Here is a 24469-nt window from a genome sequence, read left to right as displayed (position 1 = left end):
CTTGATACTATCTGACCTAATTTGAGGATGCTCTTTTTAAAATATGGAAAAATGGCTGTTAAAAGAAAATAAAGAGGAGAACTGCCCACTGGAGAAATAACTTGATCCCTAGCTTCCTCACTAGATGTGTAGTAACTGAAAATAGCCTACTTAGCTCTTGTGAGAAAAAAATGTGGTCTTGTGTTCTGTTCATAGACAAACTAGAAAAAATTAAGATTCTACCAAAAATTAATAAAGAGGGCTTGTCCAAATGATCTATTATATTTATAACTTATCAGTTCATTTATACCCTATTTTATGATAAGGAAATATTATGATGGAAGATTTCTATGTTTTTGAGAAGTACCTGGTTAATGAAGAGTGAGAGAATTCTTTGTAGCCATAGCATAATCCTTGCTACATCCAAGATATTATGAGCATCTGATGTAAACAATTAAGCAAGAAAAATGTGCTGATTTGTCAACAGCACAACTTTGAAAAGAGGAATCAAGTTTTCTTCATTTCTCTATCTCCTAAAATAATAAGCTGAGCTTGGTTACTATCACTTTGTAAGTATCCAAAAGTTTAATTGTATTTAAACATGAAAAATAAAATGAGAACTTTTACAAGACATCAATTGCTGATGATTCAGTTTTATTCTCTAGTCTTTTGGCTTCTTTCTCAAATGTGTATTTATCTCACCTGCACCCCACCCACTGCAAGTTTTAGTCTCCAGGAAACCAAAATCATCATGACCTTCATACATTTCCATCTCAAATACAAGTGTAAATAAATAAATGCAGTTTATAGAATTAATTAAAATTGTTCAGTTCTTCAGGAGATAGAAAAATATATTTAAGTATGGAAAACTTTGCACATGAAATAATATGCCAGGTGTGTCCTTTGTCTCCAGTAATTGGAAATTATGAAGAAAAAGCCCACCAAAATAATGACAAGAGTTGTTATACCATACTTCTAACAATGCCCCAGTCTCTATAGAGCAGAGGCAGCATACAGTTTAAATAACATCTTTTGATTAAACAAACATATAATAGAATAGCCCTGTATTCACCTTGATGTTTTGGAAGTCTTTCTGTTAATTTCTTCTTGCCAAGGTAGTGATTCTTTTATCTTGGTATTTCATTCAATGTGATTGACACTCTGTGTCTAGAGGGAGAGATACCAAAATGTGTTAACTTAGAGTTGAGCAGATAAGCAAGTTTGAAGTCATGTTTTAACAGTGTTAATCTCTGGTGCATGGGTATTTGTAATATGCTTCTACTTAGTCACTACTAATTCTGAGTCAAAAAGTATGACTGTGACATAGGCAAAACAGAATTATGATTTTGATTTAATTTTAGCAATTGAACATAATTCTTAAGGAAGTCCTAAATTTATAATTCCTGGTACACAGAAATCAAGTATATGTCAGTTTCCCAACAACACATAAAATGGTATTAACCTTTCTTTATGAATAGAAAACTTCACTCTAGTTTTGAGCTTCAAAAAAGGTAGTCCTCAGAACCTGGGCATGCCTAAGTATTTTTTCTATGGAGTTTTTAAAAATTTAATAAACATTTATTTCATTGAAATATAGTTGATTTACAATGTTGTGTTTGTTTCTGCTGTATAACAAAGTGAGTCAGTTTTATGTGTGTGTTATATACACATGCACACACAATATATATATACACACACACATATATATATGGGCTTCCCTGGTGGCTCAGATGGTAAACAATCTGCCTGCAGTGCAGGATCCCTGATTTTGATCCCTGGGGTGGAAAGATTCCCTGGAGAAAGGAATTGTTACCCACTCCAACCAGTATTCTTGCCTGGAGTATCCCAAGGGCAGAGGGGCCTCACAGGCTACAGTCCATGGAATTGTGAAGAGTTGGACATGACTAAGCAACTAACACACACACACACACACACACACACACATACACACACACATATATATACTCATTAAAAAATTTTTATTTCAATTGAAGGCTAACTACTTTACAATATTGTAGTGGTTTTTGCCATAGATTGACATGAATCAGCCATTGGTGTACATGTGTCCCCCATTATGAACCCCCCTCCCACCTCCCTCCCCATCCCATCCCTCAGGGTTGTTCCAGTGCACTGGCTTTGAGTGCCCTCCTTCATGCATCAAACTTGGACTGGTGATCTATTTTTCATATGGTGATATACATGTTTCAATGCTATTCTCTCAAATAATCCCACTTTTGCCTTCTCCCAGAGTCCAAAAGTCTGTTCTTCATATCTGTGTCCCTTTTGCTGTCTTGCTTATACCATCTTTCTAAATTACATATATATGCACTAATATAAAGGCAAGGCTAAAGAATGCTCAAACTACTGCACAATTGTACTCAATTCACATGCTAGTAAAGTAATGCTCAAAATTCTCCAAGCCAGGCTTCAGCAATACGTGAACTGTGAACTCCCTGCTGTTCAAGCTGGTTTTAGAAAAGGCAGAGGAACCAGAGATCAAATTGCCAACATCTGCTGGATCATGGAAAAAGCAAGAGAGTTCCAGAAAAACATCTATTTCTGCTTTATTGACTATGCCAAAGCCTTTGACTGTGTGGATCAGAATAAACTGTGGAAAATTCTGAAAGAGATGGGAATACCAGACCACCTGACCTGCCTTTTGAGAAACCTATATGCAGGTCAGGAAGCAACAGTTAGAACTGGACATGGAACAGCAGACTGGTTTCAAATAGGAAAAGGAGTACATCAAGGCTGTATATTGTCACCCTGCTTATTTAACTTATATGCAGAGGACATCATGAGAAACGCTGGACTGGAAGAAACACAAGCTGGAATCAAGATTGCCAGCAGAAATATCAATAACCCCAGATATGCAGATGACACCACCCTTATGGCAGAAAGTGAAGAGGAACTAAAAAGCCTCTTGATGAAAGTGAAAGAGGAGAGTGAAAAAGTTGGCTTAAAGCTCAACATTCAGAAAACGAAGATCATGGTATCCGGTCCCATCACTTCATGGGAAATGGATGGGGGAACAGTGGAAACAGTGTCAGACTTTATTTTTGGGGGCTCCAAAATCACTGCAGATGGTGATTGCAGCCATGAAATTAAAAGATGCTTACTTGCCGGGAGCCAGCACAGGAGATCCCACCCATGACAAGGTCATGCGGAGAAACCTGATGGGGCAAGGCGAGTGCAGGTCTCAAGGGGTCCTCTGCCTGATCATCTACCCTGAAACCAAAATCTGTCTGTTTACTGTCTGCTATACTATACTCTTCTGACATTACAGGGGGCTATCCCCGAACACCTTTCTCTGGAAAAAGTTAACTTAGAGCTCTAACTGGTCTCCTGCATATGAAAGGAATGTTTCAGCTCAAATCCCTCTGATGGCTCTCTAACTTGCCTGACAGGTTCCCCCTGACGTTTACAACTTGTGATTGTTTACAGCCCCCAACCATGAGACGCACGAAGCTTAAAACATCTTAAAGATATAGAGCCTTTTAGAGCTAAGAATTAGTTTGATTGTTGAGTTAATGTTCACTGCCAGCCCTCCATATCCTTTATCTCTTAGGCACCTGAAGGATATTAATTAATGTAATTGGGATATAGAAAGAGGAATATAGTAGTTTTGATGTTAGCAACACTAGACTTTGAGTTAATTAATTTTCTCTTTGTTATAAATCACTGTACTCCTCTTTCTTTGTTATAAATTATTGTGTCCTTACTATGTAAGAATGTAACTTTATTTAGTGCTTTCTGAGAGTGGCACCAGATTTTGGAAAAGAACACTATTAAGGCAAATAAGTTCTCTGGTTGACAGACCCTTATCAGAAAAGGGCTGTAAAATGTTAATTGGCCTTCTGGCCAGAAGATAATGTAAATCACCTGAGACCCTTTGTATACGGAAAGATTTGCAGAAAGAAAGCCTGGTCTCGATAAGAGTCAGGGCTGCTGATGCTGCATAATTTTGTATTATCCATTGATCTCTATGTACAACCAAAAGTATAAAAAGCCTTTCTGGACAATAAAGGATGGACCAGTTTCTCAGACCAGCTTCTTGAACTAGTTTCTTGGAAATCTGGCTCCCCCCGTGTCAAATCTCTCATCTCTCTCTTTCTCCCTCTCCCTCCCTCTTCTTTTCAGGCTGAATTCCCATCTGGAGCATGGAGGCTCACCACGTCTACTTACTTGCCCTGGCTTCCAAGACCCACGCAAGAGGGAGGCCAAGGTGGAGCACCCTCTGCTATTCAAGTGGGCGCCAGTGGCCTGTGTAGATGGTGCAAACCTTTTGTCTTGAAGTTTTAATAGCTTTCTGCATAAACCAAGTTATTCAGCCTCTTTTCTCCACTAATTTTCCTACTATTCTTTCCTAATTAATCTTTATATTTCTAATTAAATAATTCTTTTCTAAGATGCCAACTCCATCCACCCTTCAAATTACCCTGGATCCACCAGGGCTGGACCCTGGCACTTACTCCAGTACTCTTGCCTGGGAAGTCCCATGGACAGAGGAGCCTGGTAGGCTGCAGTCCATGGGGTCGCTAAAAGTCTGCACGACTGAGTGACTTCACTTTCGCTTTTCACTTTCATGCATTGGAGACGACAATGGCAGCCACTCCAGTATTCTTGCCTGGAGAATCCCAGGGACCGGGGAGCCTGGTGGGCTGCCGTCTATGGGGTCACACAGATTCAGACACGACTGAAGTGACTTAGCAGCAGCAGCAGATAGCATATTCAAAAGTAGAGACATTACTTTGCCAACTAAGGTCCGTCTAGTCAAGGCTATGGTTTTTCCAGTGGTCATGTATGGATGTGAGAGTTGGACTGTGAAGAAGGCTGAGCGCTGAAGAATTGATGCTTTTGAACTGTGGTGTTGGAGAAGACTCTTGAGAGTCCCTTGGACTGCAAGGAGATCCAACCAATCCATTCTGAAGGAGATCAGCCCTGGGATTTCTTTGGAAGGAATGATGCTAAAGCTGAAACTCCAGTACTTTGGCCACCTCATGCGAAGAGTTGACTCATTGGAAAAGACTGTGATGATGAGAGGGATTGGGGGCAGGAGGAGAAGGGGACAACAGAGGATGAGATGGCTGGATGGCATCACTGACTTGATGGACGTGAGTCTGAGTGAACTCTGGGAGATGGTGATGGACAGGGAGGCCTGGCATGCTGCGATTCATGGGGTCGCAAAGAATCAGACACGACTGAGCAACTGAACTGAACTGAACTGAACTGAGGATACTGTATTGGTGTTTTTTTTTTTTTTTTACTTACTTCATTCTGTATAATGCACTCCAGTATTCTTTTTCATAATGGTTTGTCATAGGATATTGAATATGATTCCCTGTTGTATACAGTTTATCTATCCTATATATATTACAGTTTGCATCTGCTAATCTCAAACTCTCAATATCCCTCTCTCACCCCCTCCCCCTTGGCAACCACAAGTCTGTTCTTTATATCTATGAGTTTTGCTTCTGTTTCATGGATAAGTTAATTTAAACCCTTCATTTCAGTGTTCTTTTGTCTCTTTCTAGGCTTTTTTTTTTTTTTTTTTTTGCTCCTCACTGCCTGCTTTCTTCCACTTCCAGGTATTTGTCCAACATAAGCACTCTATTTAATGGATACAGCCAGAATTTCAGTAGGACACAATGTACTGGACATGTCCCTACATTTCCTTCTTATAAGTTTATGCATGTTCTGGTCAGTCAACAAATTTATTAATTATAATATTCCTCCTAAACATACCATATCCAACAAAATTAACTGAATACCTACATTCTGTGTGACTATGAGCTAAACACTAAAGATATAATGGATGACTAAAACACTATTTATTGGCCCTGAAGAACTCAGTGTAATAGACTAAAATGCAGTCAGATGTCGTCCAATGGCAAGGACTAGAAACTATACTTAAAAATGAAAAACGTCACACAATAAGTTTGAGTATTAGAGTTGAGATTTTGTAAAATTCTATGAGAAAATAGAAGAGGGAGTGACTAAGTTTACCCAGTAGTTCAGGAAAGCCCTCAGAGAAAATTTTGTATCTGGGGGGAGTCTTGAGGGATGATCAGGCATTTCCTAAGCAAAGAAAGGTAAATTCACATTCTTAGTATGAGGATAGTGTGTTTGAATCCACAGAGATATGGAAGAATGAGGAATATTGGAAGAATGACAAATAGGTTTATTTGGAGCATAAGCAATAGGAGTTGAGACTTGAGAGGTAGGTTCAAATCTGCTTATAAACTCAATCAAATCTTATTAGAAGAGTTTGTATTTACCTACAAACAAAGAGGGATCATTGCATGGCACTATGTAAGGTATCATGCTCAACTTTGTGGTAAGATAGGATTTTGGTATAGTAAACTAAATGCCTTCTGAATGGTTCCACAATTCATTAGAAACTCTCCTTCCTGCATTCAAGTCAAATGTGCATGCACCCAGAAGTTTCCAAAGAAGTTAACAATATGATGAAAATCCCATGCATTGACATAAGCCAGATGAGAAATTGTCTGAAAGCCGATATTCAGCTTCCCAACATTACTATGAACAGGATGCAGGGAAGTATCTCATTAGCTATTGCATATCACCAATGCTCTGAAGTTTCCTGTTTGTGTTTGGTTTTCCTGGTTGTTTTTAAAACTACAGAAATCATGGCTTCTCTAGATTGAAGTTATATTAACAGTTATCTGGTCCAGTCCTCTCACAATATGTAAATTCACTGTATATCTGCTACTATGAGGAAACTAAGTGTCTAATTAAACAGATTCAGCAATGTGTAGTCATCCCTTTTATGGAAAATCAGCTTATTGTTAGGCAGTTCATGCCACTGAAACAATTTATGTTACAGAATCTACAGTTTTTTTTTTCTTCTGTTATATCTGTGACCTATTGCTTCTAATTCTGCCACTAAGAGAATGAACAAATAGTCTAATTCTTTCCTACATAACAATCTGTAAATTCTTGAGGGAAGCTATCATATCCATTTTTCATTAATGCCCTACTGTATTTAATCACATTCATCCAACTCAATATCTTAAAAGTAATATATCAGAGTTGGATTATTTGCTGGATTGTTCTAGCACCAGGATACAAAGGGTGTATTTCCTTGATGAAGACTTATTTATCTGGACAGTACAGCAAGCAACTTGGGTATTTTTATTACTACTTTCAAATACAAGTTTAACCCTACTTTTCCAGAAAAATCCAAGAAACATGTGGCATTTGATACCCTTGAATTTCTTTCCTATCATCCAATAATAAGAAATTTGAAAACTCTGTGTAAGATGAGCCATTTTATACACAAATATGAAACACAACAGCAGCAGGGTAAAAGGAAAGCATATTTTTCAGTTGTTCATGTTTGATGTCCTATGCAGAGCTGGATATCTAAATGATAACATATATCTGCAGGGGTCTGATTATTCTTCTGTATAAATTAAATTCCATTTAAATTTTATAAAAATAAGACATGAGGCATGTTTCATTCATGCTTGCAAAATAATTACACTAAAACACTTAAGCAATATGGCATCATGCGATGTTTCTAAATATTTAAATTGGAAATCTAGGGCTGACAAAACTAGCAAATAGAATTAAACTATTGTAGAGGAAATGATCCAGATGGACCATTAAGCCATTAGGAAGCTATGTAAGAATGAAAGTGTGGGGGAAATGCGGTAAAACAACCCTTCCCCATAAATGCAACCAATTAAAATGCTAATAACAAAATTGATTTTTCCCCCATTAAAAAAATAAAATAAAATGCTAATAATGGTTCAGGCAACATTTAACTGGTCAAACACTCTTAAATCAGTTGAAATTTCATACACTTGTGCTAAAATACAGAGACAGGCTCCTACCAATTTGAACCATACAAATGGCAAGAGAAGATTTAGTTGAAGAAAACTAAGCTACATTAATATAACTGCAAAGCTGAATGATGAACTAATTGTATTTTAAAAGTTAGAATGTAGTGGTCTGATCAGTTTTCCTTACTAGTTTATAAGCTCAGCTCCTTTTAACATGACTACTGCCTCCTTTTATTATACACCATCTAAGAAGGGTGGAGAACCTTGAGAGAATATAAATATAAATCAAATAAATACCAACTCTATTATTAACTGAATTATTTCTCTTTTCTCACAATAAAAGTTTGGCCTAATATTTCTCTCAGATCCTTGGGCTGATCCCTTTGAGTTATAGTGACAATCAAAACACTATTAATCCCTGTCTCTGTTATGAGGCACTGACAAACACAGTTTAAAGGAACATTCAAAGCCAAGCTTGTCAGTTACTGGTTCAGCTGTTCTTCCAAACAAGTTGCTATCATTGACCTATGGCTCCATCAATTGGATCTATCTTGGTAATCAAAATTGGTAATGAAGGTTACAAGAACAATACTCTTCAAACAATTCAGAGAACATCATTCATGTGTATTCCAGTAACTTCCCTGAAGCAGGGATGAAATAGAAGTAGAGAGAAAAAGGGATACATAGAGGACAAATCTACAAAAAATAGAAAGTACTTAAGTGTACAAAGAGAATTACACTAGCACAGTGTTTTGCATATAGATGTTCAATATATATTTGTTAAATTATTCAATTATACTTAATTAAGCAGGTTTTAAATAGTAAAACATTAACAGTACTTTAATTTTACAGTCCAATGAGGGGTCAAGACAATCTGGCGCTTGCCATGGAGGCAGAACCCTGGCGTTGTGTGTCCTCAGAGCATCACCCTAAGTGGCTGATGAAAGACAAAATGATTGCTTAGCACAGTTGAGGACACTGAAAAGTGCTGTTCAGGGATATTTTATTTTAAATAGAAAAAAATAAGATAAAAATACCGGTGGGACAAAAAGGAAGTCTTCAGTGCTGAAATGATCTAAATAAATACTACAGTTTACAACAGTTCATAAATGTTCTCTTTTACTTGTTCTTTGTCCTTTTCAATGAAAATGACTATGGTCCGTTGTAGCACATGTGAAATAGTAATGCATAAGCAAAAGCTTGAACTTCGGCTAAAAGAAAAGCTCAAACTAAAAAATATATTTTGAGATTTTGGTTTAAAAAATAGAGAAATATATCTTCAGAAAAGCAACTCATAGCTCATATTCAGACAAGGGCAAATTTGATACACTCAAAAGACTTTTCAGAACAGTAACCTGTGAAAACTATTTTAAGGTGTTGTCTTCTTTTCAAAATACTGATATTTGAAAGAGAAAATATACTATATTTCAAAATATATTTTTCTTAGAAGACCTTTTGTTTTATTTATTCCATTTTCTCACTCAAAATCTGTATAAAATTTATTCATTAAAATATTTAACTGAGTTACCTGGCATAACCTATAATGTGTCCATGACAAAATTTTAAAATTAAATTTAATCAAACCCTTAGAAGTAACAATTAACAGGAAAAGGGTATGTTTTCTAGATTTATGACATCATTGGGGTTTCAGGACTCAGAAGCTGGTTCTTATGTACATGCATACAAACATGTATGCAGAATGTTTAGATTTTATATTACAAATTCATCTAACTAGATAAAAGGATAGGATTTCAGGGAAAAAAGGCAAATCTCATCACTAAGTAGTGAAAGTGTATGAACAAATAAATGAGTCAAAGTCCATTATAATAAAATTCAAGTAACAGATTGACTAGAAAATGTCTTCCAGCCAAATGGACCATCTTGGCCTACATGCAGATCAACACTCATCTTTATTTTCTCAGCCCACCATGTTTAGAAAGTGATGTGCTAAACCTAGAAGCAGGCACATTGAAAAGAATACAGGGTTACCTGACAGCAAACTAAAAGTCAGCAGCATTATTTGAGTTGTCTATCCTAGTCTGAGAAACCCAGGCATCAAAAGCTATTTAGTTTAGGGTCAAATGGTCCTATCCAGTGTAGTAAAAATCTGAGGTCCTGATTTATATAATAAGGACAATCTTGATTGTTTACTATTAAGGTTATATCATGCCCAAGAAATTATTCATTAAATGGTCAAAAAGTCATACAACTGCATCTCCAAAAAGAAATATTTAAAAGTAGCTAAAGAGGTACATCAAAGTTTTGCATACAATTCATTTATGGAAGCCATCTAATTCCCTAAAACTGTTATATGTAGTACACATATCTGTTTGACTACTCTCCTCCTGCTCACCAACTCCACCAGTTGGTACAGAAAAGTCAGCGGGATTTATTCAACTCACAAAATTGCCCTCTTTGGCCTCTCTTTCTCTTCACAATGTTGTGCCCTCTTTAGCAGAGTGTCAATAAAGCCAAGCACCACCTGTGCCACTGCTTTAGAAAGGAGAATTTAATTTGTAGACACCCATTGATTTGTTTCCAGTCAATAGTGTAGACTGAGCTGACACAGCAGGACACACTCTAACCCCGTTCTACATCAGCTCCCACCCACATCACAATGATTTTGAGATATATAACTGAGTTTGACATCAAGAGAGAGAAATCTCAGGGTGCCAGAAATGAAGAAAGAAACCAAGCTAGAAGAATAAATAGAATAAAACTAAGATTTGGATCAGAATCGGATATACACAGCAGGGCTTGTGGTTCCACAGATCTGTCTCTCCCACAGAAGGAGATTCAGGTGATCTGTCCCATGGATACACCCAGCAGGAGCTAGGCTTCCTAGGACAAAGTACTTACCTTCCCTCCTGACACAGGACTCCTGTGCTTGGTTGTAGTGTTTGACAGCACACTACCCATAAAGTGAAGGGCTCTGAAACCAAAACTCTTTTTTTTTTTTTTTCGTTTTTTGAAAGGTTTTTATTGTGGTAAATATATATAACAAAACTTAGTTATCTTAATGATTTAGAAGTATATGGTTCATTGATATTAAATGCATACATACGGTTGTGTAATCACCAACATTCATCTTCAGAACTCATTTCATTTTGCAAAACTTAAAACTTTGTACCAATTAAACATTAACTCCCCATCTTCCCCTCTTCCCAGTCCCTGGCAATCACCATGCTACTTCCTTTCTCTAAGGATTTGACTACTCTAGAGACCTCATTTAAGTGGAATCATATAGTATTGTCTTTTTGTTTTTATTTTTAATTTAAATTGATTTATTTTAATTGGAGGCTAATTACTTTACAATATTGTATTTGTTTTGCGATACATCAACATGAATACACCACGGGTATACACATGTTCCCCATCCTGAACCCTCCTTCCACCTCCCTTCCCATACCACCCCTCTGAGCCATCCCAGTGCACCAGCCCCAAGCATCCTGTATCCTGCATGGAACCTGGACTGGCAATTCATTTCTTATATGGTATTACACATGTTTCAGTGCTATTCTCTCAAAACATCCCACCCTCGCCCTCACCCACAGAGTCCAAAAGACTGTTCTATATATCTGTGAATTTTTTGCTGTCTTGCATACAGGAATATCGTTACCATCTTTCTAAATTCGATATGTATGCGTTAGTATACTATATCAGTGTTTTTCTTTCTGGCTTACTTCACTCTGTATAATAGGCCCCAGTTTCATCCACCTCATTAGAACTAATTCAAATGTATTCTTTTTAATGGCTGAGTAATACTCCATTGTGTATATGTACCACAGCTTTCTTATCCATTCGTCTGCTGATGGGCAACCTAGATAGGTTGCTTCCATGTCCTGGCTATTATAAACAGTGCTGCGATAAACACTGGGGTACACGTGTCTCTTTCAATTCTGGTGTCCTCAGTGTGTATGCCCAGTAGTGGGATTGCTGGGTCATAAAGCAATTCTATTTTAGTATTTTAAGGAATCTCCACACTGTTCTCCATACTGGCTGTACTAGTTTGCAATCCCACCAACAGTGTAAGCTGCTGCTGCTGCTAAGTCACTTCAGTCGTGTCCAACTCTGTGCAACCCCACAGACGGAAGCCCACCAGGCTCCCCCGTCCCTGGAATTCTCCAGGCAAGAACACTGGAGTGGGTTGCCATTTCCTTCTCCAATGAATGAAAGTGAAAAGTGAAAGTAAAGTCTTTCAATCGTGTCTGACTCTCAGCGACCCCAGGGACCACAGCCTTCCAGGCTCCTCTGTCGATGAGATTGTCCAGGCAAGAGTACTGGAGTGGGGTGCCATTGAGGGTTCCCTTTTCTCCACACCCTCTCCAGCATTTATTGCTTATAGACTTTTGCATTGCAGCCATTCTGACTGGCGTGAAATGGTACCTCACTGTGGTTTGGATTTGCATTTCTCTGATAATGAGTGATGTTGAGCATATTTTCATGTGTTTGTTAGACATCTATACGTCTTCTTTGGAGAAACATCTGTTTAGTTGTTTGGCCCATTTTTTGATTGGGTCATTTATTTTTCTGGAATTGAGCTGCAGGAGTTGCTTGTGTATTTTTGAGATTAATTGTTTTTCAGTTGCTTCATTTGCTATTATTTTCTTCTATTCAGAAGGCTGTCTTTTCACCTTGCTTATATGAAAACACAACAACCTAAAAGCTGTGGGACACTGTAAAAGCAGTGCTAAGGGGAAAATTCATAGCAATACAGGCATACCTCAAGAAACAAGAAAAAAGTCAAATAAATAACCTAACTCTACATCTAAAGCAACTAGAAAGGAAGAAATGAAGAACCACAGGGTTAGAATAAGGAATGAAAACTTAAAAATTAGGGCAGAAATAAATGCAAAGAAACAAAAGACACCATACCAAAAATCAACAAAGCCAAAAGGGGGTTCTTTGAAAGGATAAATGAAATTGACAAACCATTAACCAGACTCATCAAGAAACAAAGGGAGAAAAATCAAATCAACAAAATTAGAAATGAAAATGGAGAGATAACAACAGACAACACGGAAATACAAAGTATCATAAGAAATTACTATTAGCAATTATATGCCAATATAATGGACAACGTGGAAGAAATGGACAAATTCTTAGAAAAGGACAACTTTCCAAAACTGAACCAGGAAGAAACAGAAAATCTTAACAGACCCATCACAAGCACGGAAATTGAAACTGTAATCAGAAATCTTCCGGCAAACAAAAGCCCAGGTCCAGACGGCTTCACAGTTGAATTCTACCAAAAATTTAGAGAAGAACTAACACCTATCCTACTCAAACTCTTCCAGAAAATTGCAGAGGGAGGTAAACTTCCAAATTCATTCTATGAGGCAACAATCACCCTAATACCAAAACCTGACAAAGATGCCACAAAAAAAGAAAACTACAGACCAATATCACTGATGAACATAGATGCAAAAATCCTTAACAAAATTCTAGCAATCAGAATCCAACAATACATTAAAAAGATCATACACCATGACCAAGTGGGCTTTATCCCAGGGATGCAATGATTCTTCAATATCCACAAATCAATCAATGTAATATATGACATTAACTAATTGAAAAATAAAACCCATGTGATTATCTCAATAGATGCAGAGAAAGCCTTTGACAAAATTCAACATCCATTTATGATAAAAACTCTCCAGAAAGCAGGAATAGAGGGAACATACCTCAATATAATAAAAACTATATATGACAAACCCACAGCAAATATTATCTTCAATGGTGAAACATTTAAAGCATTTCCCCTAAAGTCAGGAGCAAGACAAGGGTGCCCACTTTCACCATTACTATTCAACATAGTTTTGGAAGTTTTGGCCACAGCAATCAGAGCTAAAACAAGATAAAAGTAATCCACATTGGAAAAAAAGAAGTAAAACTCTCACTGTTTGCCGATGACATGATCCTCTACGTAGAAAATAAAGACTCCACCAGAAAATTAGTAGAGCTAATCAATAAATATAGTAAAGTTTCAGGATATAAAATCAAAACACAGAAATACCTTGCATTCCTATACACTAACAATGAGAAAACAGAAAGAGAAATTAAGGAAGCAATTCCATTCACCATTGCAACAAAAAGAATAAAATACTTAGGAATATATCTACCTAAAGAAATAAAGACCTATATATAGAAAACTATAAAACACTGGTGAAAGAAATCAAAGAGGACACAAATAGATGGAGAAATATACCATGTTCATGGATTGGAAGAATCAATACAGTGAAAATGAGTACACTACCCAAAGCAATTTATAGATTCAATGTAATCCCTATCAAGCTACCAACGGTATTTTTCACAGAGCTAGAACAAATAATTTCATAATTTGTATGGAAACATAAAAAAAAAAACTCAAATAGCCAAAGGAATCTTGAGAAAGAAGAATGGAACTGGAGGAATCAACATGCCTGGCTTCAGGCTCTACTACAAAGCCACAGTCATCAAGACAGTATTGTACTGGCACAAAGACAGAAACATAGATCAAGGGAACAAAATAGAAAGTCCAGAGACAAACCCACGCACCTATGGACACCTTATCGTTGACTAAAGAGGCAAGAATATACAATGGAGAAAATACAATCTCTTTAAAAAGTGGTGCTGGGAAAACTGGTCAACCACTTGTGAAAGAATGAAACTACAACACTTTCTAATACCATACACGAAAATAAACTCAAAATGGATTAAAGATCTAAATGTAAGGCCAGAAACTATAAAACTTATAGAGGAGAACATAGGCAAAACACTCTCTGACATCCATCACAGCAAGATTCTCTATGACCCACCTTTCAGAATACTGGAAATAAAAGCAAAAATAATCAAATGGGACCTAATTAAATGTAAACGCTTCTGCACAACAAAACTTTTTTTAAAATATAAATTTATTTATTTTAATTGGAGTTTAATTACTTTACAATATTGTATTGGTTTTGCCATACATCAACATGAATCTGCCACAGGTATGCACGTGATCCCCATCCTGAATCCCCCTCCTTACTCCCTCCCTGTACCATCCGTCTATGTTGTCTCAGTGCACCAGCCCCAAGCTTCCAGTATCATGCATCAAACCTGGACTGGCGATTCATTTCATATATGATATTATACATGTTTCAATGCCATTCTCCCAAATCATCCCACCCTCTCCTTCTCCCACAGAGTCTAAAAGACTGTTCTATACATCTGTGTCTGTTTTGCTGTCTCGCATACAGGGTTATCATTACTGCCTTCCTAAATTCCATGCTGGGGATACACACCAAGGAAACCAGAATTGAAAGAGACACGTGGATCCCAATGTTCATCTCAGCACTGTTTATAACAGCCAAGACGTGGAAGCAACTTAGATGTCCATCAGCAGATGAATGGATAAGAAAGTTGTGATACATATACACAATGGAGTATTACTCAACCATTAAAAAGAATACAACAAAAAAAAAATTTTAAGTGGCTTTATAACCAGAAAAACCTCAAGGTAAACAGAACAGGTAAACATGTATCAGTTTTGTGGGAACATGTAAACAGGGCCTGAGCACATGAATTATTCACCAGAACATCTTAACTCAGTATATTCCATAACTCAGCAGTTCTACTTCTCTTGGAAAACCTACACATGCTTATCAGGAGACACATAAGGAAGTGCATTAAAATACTGTAAAAAGGAGAACTCTGGAAACAAGGCAAATGTTTATCATTGGGAGACTGGATAAAGAATTGCATTATATTCAGAAAATGATATTCATGAATTAGTTAATATGCATACTTAAAGTTTGTGCATATTTTCCTATGTATATTTCAGGCAAAATTTAATTGTAATATTGAGTAAACTAGAATTTTACTTTTTGGTACTTTTAGTGATACAGAATTCTATTGCTTTCTGTTGACCAATCATGATACAGCTATTGTATTAAACAAAAATCATAAGAGTAGAAGACATTTATTAGTTTTCACAATCAATAGCCAGACAAAAAATAATAATCATTACAATTGCAAACCACAATGGAAGCATGTATAACCTGACAATATAAAATAATTACATACCATTTGAGGAATTATTAGAGTGATGTGGTAGGTGGAAGTGCATATATGCACTTAAACCCGGAACAATTAAGAAAATGATAATAGGATCATACATATCAAAATATGATTTTCTATTGATATTCAGTTCAGTTCAGTCACTCAGTCATGTCCGACTCTTTGTGACCCCATGTATCTCAGCACGCCAGGCCTCTCTGTACATCACCAACTCCCGGAGTTCACTCAGACTCACGTCCATCAAGTCAGTGATGCCATCCAGCCATCTCATCCTCTGTCGTCCCCTTCTCCTCCTGCCCCCAATCCCTTCCATCATCAGAGTCTTTTCCAATGAGTCAACTCTTCGCATGAGGTGACCAAAGTATTGGAGTTTCAGCTTTAGCATCATTCCTTCCAAAGAAATCCCAGGGCTGATCTCCTTCAGAATGGACTGGTTGGATCTCCTTGCAGTCCAAGGGACTCTCAAGAGTCTTCTCAACACCACAGTTCAAAAGCATCAATTCTTCGGCACTCAGCCTTCTTCACAGTCCTACTCTCATATCCATACATGACCACAGGAAAAACCATAGCCTTGACTAGACAGACCTTAATCGGCAAAGTAATGTCTCTGCTTTTGAATATGCTATCTAGGTTGGTCATAACTTTTCTTCCAAGGAGTAAGTGTCTTTTAATTTCATGGCTGCAGTCACCATCTGCAGTGATTTTGGAGCCCAAAAAAATAAACTCTGACACTGTTTCCACTGTTTCGCCATCTATTTCCCATGAAGTGACGAGACCAGATGCCATGATCTTCGTTTTCTGAATGTTGAGCTTTAAGCCAACTTTTTCACTCTCCTCTTTCACTTTCATCAAGAGGCTTATTAGTTCCTCTTCACTTTTTGCCATAAGGGTGGTGTCATCTGCATATCTGAGGTTATTGATATGTCTCCTGGCAATCTTGATTCCAGCTTGTGTTTCTTCCAGTCCAGTGTTTCTCATGATGTCCTCTGCATATAAGTTAAATAAGCAGGGTGACAATATACAGCCTTGTCATACTCCTTTTCCTATATTGATATTGAAAAATATTAAAAATACTATTGAGTAAAAAAATGCAATTTAGTGCAATAGATACAATTAATGTTAACTTCAACAAGTGACCCAAAGAAGAATATCATAGCATATACTTTTTGCATATGTATATATGCATGCATGTATATGCTTGTGTGTATATATATTCTGTTCATAGGGTTCTCACAGCAAGAATACTCGGGTGGTTTGCCATTCCCGCCTCTAGTTGACCACATTTTGTTAGAACTCTTTACTCTGACCTGTCTGTTTTGAGTGGCCCTGCACCACATGACTCATACCTTCACTGAGTTCATAGCCCCTTTTCCATGGCAAGGTTGTGATCCATGAAGGTGTGTCCTTTTCATCATAGGGGACTGGAATGCAAAATTAGAAAGTCAGGAGATAACTGGAAAAACAGGCAAGTCTGGCTTGGAGTACAAAATGAAGCAGGGCAAAGCCTAACAGAATTTTGCCAAGAGAACACACTGATAATAGCAAACACCCTTTTCCAATAACACAAGAGACAACTCTACACATGGACATCATCAAATGGTCAATACCGAAATAGCATTGATTATATTATTTGCATCCAAAGATGAAAAAGTTCTATACAGTTAGCAAAACCAAGACCTGGAACTGACTGTGGCTCAGATGATCAACTCCTTATTGAAATTTCAGGCTTCAATTGAAGAAAGTAGGGAAAACCACTAGGCCGTTCAGTTATGACCTAAATAAAAGCCCTTATGATTATACAGTGGAGATGAGAAATAGATTCAAGCTATTAGTTCTTGTAGAGTGCCTGAAGAACTATGGACGGAGGTTCATAGCATTGTGCAGGAAGCAATGACCAAAACCATCCCAAAGAAAAAGAAATGCAAGAAGGTAAAGTAGGTGTTTAAGGAGGCTTTACAAATAGCTGAGGAAAGAAGAGAAGCAAAAGACAAAGGAGAAAGGGAGAGATATACCCAACTGAACACAGATTTCCAGAGAATAGCAAGGTGAAATAAGAAGGCCTTCCTAAATGAACAATGCAAAGAAATAGAGGAAAATAATAGAATGGGAAAGACTAGAGATCTCTTCAAAAAAACTGGAGAGATCAAGGGGACATTTCATGCACCATAGGCATGATAAAGGACAGAAACAGCAAGGACCTAATGGAAGCAGAAGAGATGAAGAACAGGTGGCAATAATATACAGAACTATACAAAAAAGTCCTTACTAACCCAGATATCCATGATTGTGTGGTCACTTACCTAGATCCAGAGATCCTGGAGTGTGAAGTCAAGTGGCCTTAGGAAGCATCACTCTGAACAAAACTAGGGGAGATGATGGAATTCCAGCTATTTCAAATTGTAAAAGATGATGCTGCTAAAGTGCTGCACCCAGTATGACATCAACTTGGAAAACTCAACAGTAGCCACAGGGCTGAACAGGTCATTTTCATTCTAATCCCAAAGAAAGGCAATTTCAGGGGATGTTTAAACTACCATACAGTTTGGCTCATTTCACGTGCTAATAAGGTTATGCTCAAAATCCTTCAAGCTAGGTTTCAGCAGTATGTGAATTGAGAACTCCCAGATGTACAAGTTGGGTTTAGAAAAGGCAAAGGAATCAGAGATCAAATTGCAAACATTTGTTGGATCATGGAGAAAACAATGGAGTTCCAGGAAAATATCTACTTCTGCCTCATTGACTACATGAAAGCCTTTGACCATATGGATCACAACAAACTATGGGAAATTCTTAAAGAGATGGGAATACCAGACTACCTTACCTGCCTCCAGAAAATCCTGTATGCAGGTCAAGAAGCAAGTTAAAACCTTACATAGAACAACTGACTGGTTCAAAATTGGAAAAAGAGTATGACAAGGTTATATATGGTCACCCTGTTTGTTCAACTCTTATGCAGACTATATCATGAAATGCCTGGCTGGATGAATCACAAGCTGGAATCAAGCTTGCTGGGAGAAATATTGAAAGCCTCAGATATGCAGATGATACCACCCTAATGGCAGAAAGCAAAGAAGAACTAAAGAACCTCTTGATGAAGGTGAAAGGGGAGAGTGAAGAAGCTGGCTTAAAACTCAACATTTAAAAACTAAAATTATGGTATTCGGCCCCATCACAGGTTTTATTTTCTTGGGCTCCAAAATTACTGCTGACAGTGACTGCAGCCATAAAATTCAAAGACATTTGCTCCTTTGAAGGAATGATATGACAAAAATAGACAGTGTATTAAAAAACAGAGACATCACTTTGCCAATAAAGGTCTGTCTAGTCAAAGCTATGGTTTTTCCAGTAGTCATGTACAGATGTGAAAGTTGGACCATAAAGAAGGCCAAACATCAAAGAATTGATGCTTTTCAAACTGTTCCTGGAGAAGACTCTTGAGAGTCTCTTGGACAGCAAGGAGATAAAACCAGACAATCCTAAAGTAAAGCAATCCTGAATATTCATTGGAAGGACTGATGCTGACGCTGGAGCTCCAATACTTTGGCCACCTGATGGGAAGAATTGACTCATTAGAAATGACCCGGATGCTGGGAAAGATTGAAGGCTGGAAGAGAAGAGGATGACAGAGGATGAGATGGTTGGATGGTATCACTGATTCAAGCAATATGAATGAGCAAACTCCAGGAGATAGTGAAAGACAGGAAGCCTAACATGCTGTAATCCATGGGGTCACATGGAGTCAGACACAATTTAGTGACTGAACAACAACATATATATTCTAGAATGATACATATCTGGTATATCTATAAACCACCATGCACATGATGTTGGTTGCCATGGGGAAGTGGTATATATAGGACTGTGAGGAATCTCAACTAGATCTGAAATATTCTACTGCTTTATAACAAAGTATCTGAATCAAAATGACAAATACTATCATCCATTAATTTTGTTGATCAGTTGGATTTTGCTATTTATTTCTGTGTAGTTTTCTAGTTTTTAAACCTTGCAAAAATTAAAATTAACTTGCAATTCAGACATTCTTTGTCCAGCCTCAGAATATATAATAAGGCCACCAAGTTGAACCCTATAACCTCAATTAATTAACATCTTCACAAGTATATTGGGGCATCTGAAATCTCAGTAAGTTGATATCAGAAAATTACTTAAAATGGAACTAAAAGTCTTCCAAAAGAATGTGTTTTAAATTCAGTCAACATTCATCCTGCATCATGTATCCATTTTTTTGTATCTCAGTGTATTCTGTAATAATGATCCACAGTCTTGTAGTTTCAAATAGTATAACAAAACATTGCACATTTAATAAGGAAAATGAACTCAACTGAAACATCCCCAGCATCAGGCCAAATCAAAATGAGAAGTTTAGGATTTTTCATTAGAAATGAAAAAATTCATTAGAAATCTCAATCAACCAGAATGCCCCATACCCTAAGTATTATCATCTTGAATGTAGATTTTATAGTTGGAAATAAATCTGCAGGGGGTGTATATTTAAGCTGGTGCAAGCATTCCAGGGGCATTCATTTACTTATGCATAATTAATATGCTAATTATAAATGGTTCATTTATCCATAAAAGTCAGTTCCTCAGTTCCTCTACTTGGTAACAATTTACTAGTCATGAGTCTAAAGTTTTTTGTTTTTTTTTTTTAAATGTACTAGAAAGTAATAAAATTCTATTTCATTAAGAATTGTATTTAATTCAGAATATATACAAATACTGCTGTTCCTTTAACTCGCTTTATTTATATTCATGTTTTCCTCAATTCAGATGCAAGTATAGATGTAGACCCTATTCTACTTTACTGAGGTTCTAGTGATATCTAAATTATATAGTACTGAAATGATTTCAATATTTCCAGTATTTTAATAATATTTCATTAGCATTTTTGAATCTCTACACCCAGGCTTTTATGTTTCACAGAGCAGTAAGTTTATCTTATTTCTTTAGGTAAGATGCAATCTACATAAATATTGAATACTTTTAAGACTAACATTTAGACCAAATCTAGGTTTACAACAACATGAAGAGACCAGTACAGAGATTTCCCATATAATCCTTGTCCCCACATAATCAACATCACTCACTAGCATGGTACATTTTTTATCAAGGATGAACCTACATTGATACATCATAATCCACAATCCCTAATCCATGGACTCATAGTCCATAGTTTATCTTCGTTTGCCCTTGTTGTACATTTTACTGTTTGAATACATATATAATGACATAAATCCATTATTAAAATATTATACAGAGTATTTTCACTATCATTTAAATGCTCTGTGTTCTGCTTTTTCATCTTCACACCCTTCCCCCAACACACACATATACTACTGGTAACCACTGATATTTTTGTCTCCATAGTTTTGCCCTTTCCAAAATGTGATAAAATTGGAATTACACAGTATGTAGCCTTTTCAGATTGACTTTTTTCACATGTTCTGTGCTGTGCTTAGTTGCTCAATTGTGTCTGACTCTTTGTGACCCCATGGACTATAGCTTGCCAGGCTCCTCTGTCCATGGGCATTTTCCAGGCAAGAATACTGGAGTGGTTTGCCATGCCCTCCTCCAGGGGATCTTCCCAACCCAGGGATCAAACCAAGGTGTCCCACATTGCAAGTGGATTCTTTACCATCTGAACCATCAAGGAAGCCCATTTAGGTTTCTTCCCTGTCTATTTATGGGTTGACAGATAATTTGTTTTTTGCACTGAATAATATTTCATTGTTTGTATGTACCACAGTTTATCAATTCACCTTCTGAAAGACATCTTGGTTGCTTCCATATTTCAGCAATTAAGAATAAAGCTACTATCAGCATCCATCTGCAGGTTGTTGTGTAGACATGAGTTTTCAACTCCTTTAGGTAAATACCAAGGAGTAGGATGGCTCAATTGTATAGTAAGAGTATCTTTAGTTTTGTTAGAGATCAACAAATTGTCTTCCAACCTAGCCATACTGTGTGTGTGTTTTTGTTTTTTTTTTTTCATTTTTACCAGGAAGAATGAGAGTTTGTGTTGCTTCACATCTTTACCAGCATTTAGTGCCATCAGTTTTCTGGATTTTTGCCCTTCTAATTGGTGTGAGGTGATATTTTATTGTCATTTAATTTTCATTGCACTGATGACCTCTGATGTGGAGCTTCATTTCATATGTTTATTAGATCTGTGTATCTTCTTTGGTGAGGTATCTCTTAATGTCTTGGACACATCTTTTAAATTGGGTTGTTTTCTTACCGTTGAGTATTGAGGAATGTTGTGTATTTTAGATAATAGTCTTTTATCATATGTGTCATTTGTAAATATTTATTCCCAGTATGTGGCTTGTCATCTCATTCTCTTGGCATTATTGTTTGCAGAGAAGAAGTATGTAATTTTAATGAAGTCTGCCTTATTCATGATTTCTTTTATGGATCATGCCTTTGGTATCATGTCTAAAGAAGTATCAGTATATTCAAGTCATCTAGATTTTATCCTGATGTTATCTTATAGAACTTTTCTAGTTTTTCATTTTATATTTAGATGTGTGACACATTTTAAATTATTTTTGTGAAATGTCTGAGATCAGTATCTAGATTCATTTTTTTTAATGGGAACATTCCATTGTTCCAACAATGTTTGTTGAAAAAGCTGTCTTTGCTCCATTGTATTGTCTTTACTAATTCGTCAAAGATCAGTTAACTATATTTATTGGGGCCTATTTCTGGGCCCTTTATTCCGAAATTATTTTTTAATATAAATTTATTTATTTTAACTAGAGGTTAATTACTTTACAATATTTATTGGTTTTGCAATACATCAACAGGAATCTGCCACAGGTATACAGGTGTTCCCCATCCTGAACCCCCCTTCCTCCTCCCTCCCCGTACCATCTCTCTGGGTCCTCCCAGTGCACCAGCTGAATCCATTTTTTAAAATATAAATTTATTTTAATTCGAGGTTAATTACTTTACAATATTGTATTGGTTTTGCCATACATCAACATGAATATGCCACGAGTGTACACGTGTTCCCCATCCTGAACCTCCCTCCCACTTCCCTCCCCATACCATCCCTCTGGGTCGTCTCAGTGCACCCGCTCCAAGCAACCAGTATCATGCATGGAACCTGAACTGGCGATTCATTTCATATATGATATTATAAATGTTTCAATGCCATTCTCCCAAATCATCCCACCTTCTCCCTCTCCTACAGAGTCCAAAAGACTATCCTATACATCTGTGTCTCTTTTGCTGTCTCGCATACAGGGTTATCATACCATCATTCTAAATTCCATATGTATGTGTTAGTATACTGTATTGGTGTTTTTCTTTCTGGCTTTACTTCACTCTGTGTAATAGGCTCCAGTTTCATCCATCTCATTAGAACTGATTCAAATGTATTCTTTTAAATGTCTGAGTAATACTCCATTGTGTATATGTACCACAGCTTTCTTATCCATTCGTCTGCTGATGGACATATAGGTTGCTTCCATGTCCTGGCTATTATAAACCATGCTGCGATGAACATTGGGGTACACGTGTCTCTTTCAATTCTGGTTTCCTTGATGTGTATGTCCAGCAGTGGGATTGCTGGGTCATAAGGCAGTTCTATTTCCAGTTTTTAAAGGAATCCCCACACTGTTCTCCATAGTGGCTGTACTAGTTTGCATTCCCACCAACAGTGTAAGAGGGTTCCCTTTTCTCCACGCCCTCTCCAACGTTTATTGCTTGTAGACTCTTGAATCACAGCCATTCTGACTGGCGTGAAATGGAACCTCATTGTGGTTTTGATTTGCATTTCTCTGATAATGAGTGATGTTGAGCATCTTTTCATGTGTTTGTTAGCCATCTGTATGTCTTCTTTGGAGAAATGTCTATTTAGTTCCTTGGCTCATTTTTTGATGGGGTCATATATTTTTCTGGAATTGAGCTGCAGGAGTTGCTTGGATATTTTTGAGATTAGTTGTTTGGCAATTGCATCATTTGTTATTATTTTCTCCCATTCTGAAGGCTGTCTTTTCACCTTGATTATAGTTTCCTTCATTGGGCAGAAGCTTTTAAGTTTAATTAGGTTCCATTTGTTTATTTTTGCTTTTATTTCCAATATTCTGGGAGGTGGGTCATAGAGGATCCTGCTGTGATGTATGTTGGAGAGTGTTTTGCCTATGTTCTCTTCTAGGAGTTTTATAGTTTCTGGTCTTACATTTAGATCTTTAATTTATTTTGAGTCTATTTTTGTGTATGGTGTTAGAAAGTGTTGTACTTTCATTCTTTTACAAGTGGTTGACCAGTTTCCTCAGCACCACTTGTTAAAGAGATTGTCTTTAATCCATTGTATAGTCTTGCCTCCTTTGTCAAAGATAAGGTGTCCATAGGTGCATGGATTTATCTCTGGATTTTCTATTTTGTTCCCTTGATCTATGTTTCTGTGTTTGTGCAAGTACAATACTGTCTTAATGACTGTAGCTTAGTAGTAGAGCCTGAAGTCAGGCAGGTTGATTCCTCCAGTTCCATTCTTCTTTCTCAAGATTCCTTTGACTATTTGAGATTTTTTTTATTTCCATACCAATCGTGAAATTATTTGTTCTAGCTCTGTGAAAAATACCGTTGGTAGCTTGATAGGGATTGCATTGAATATA

Source organism: Capricornis sumatraensis, chromosome X (genome assembly GCF_032405125.1).
Source record: "Capricornis sumatraensis isolate serow.1 chromosome X, serow.2, whole genome shotgun sequence".
Lineage (NCBI taxonomy): Eukaryota > Metazoa > Chordata > Mammalia > Artiodactyla > Bovidae > Capricornis > Capricornis sumatraensis.
This window is presented reverse-complemented; position numbering follows the sequence as displayed.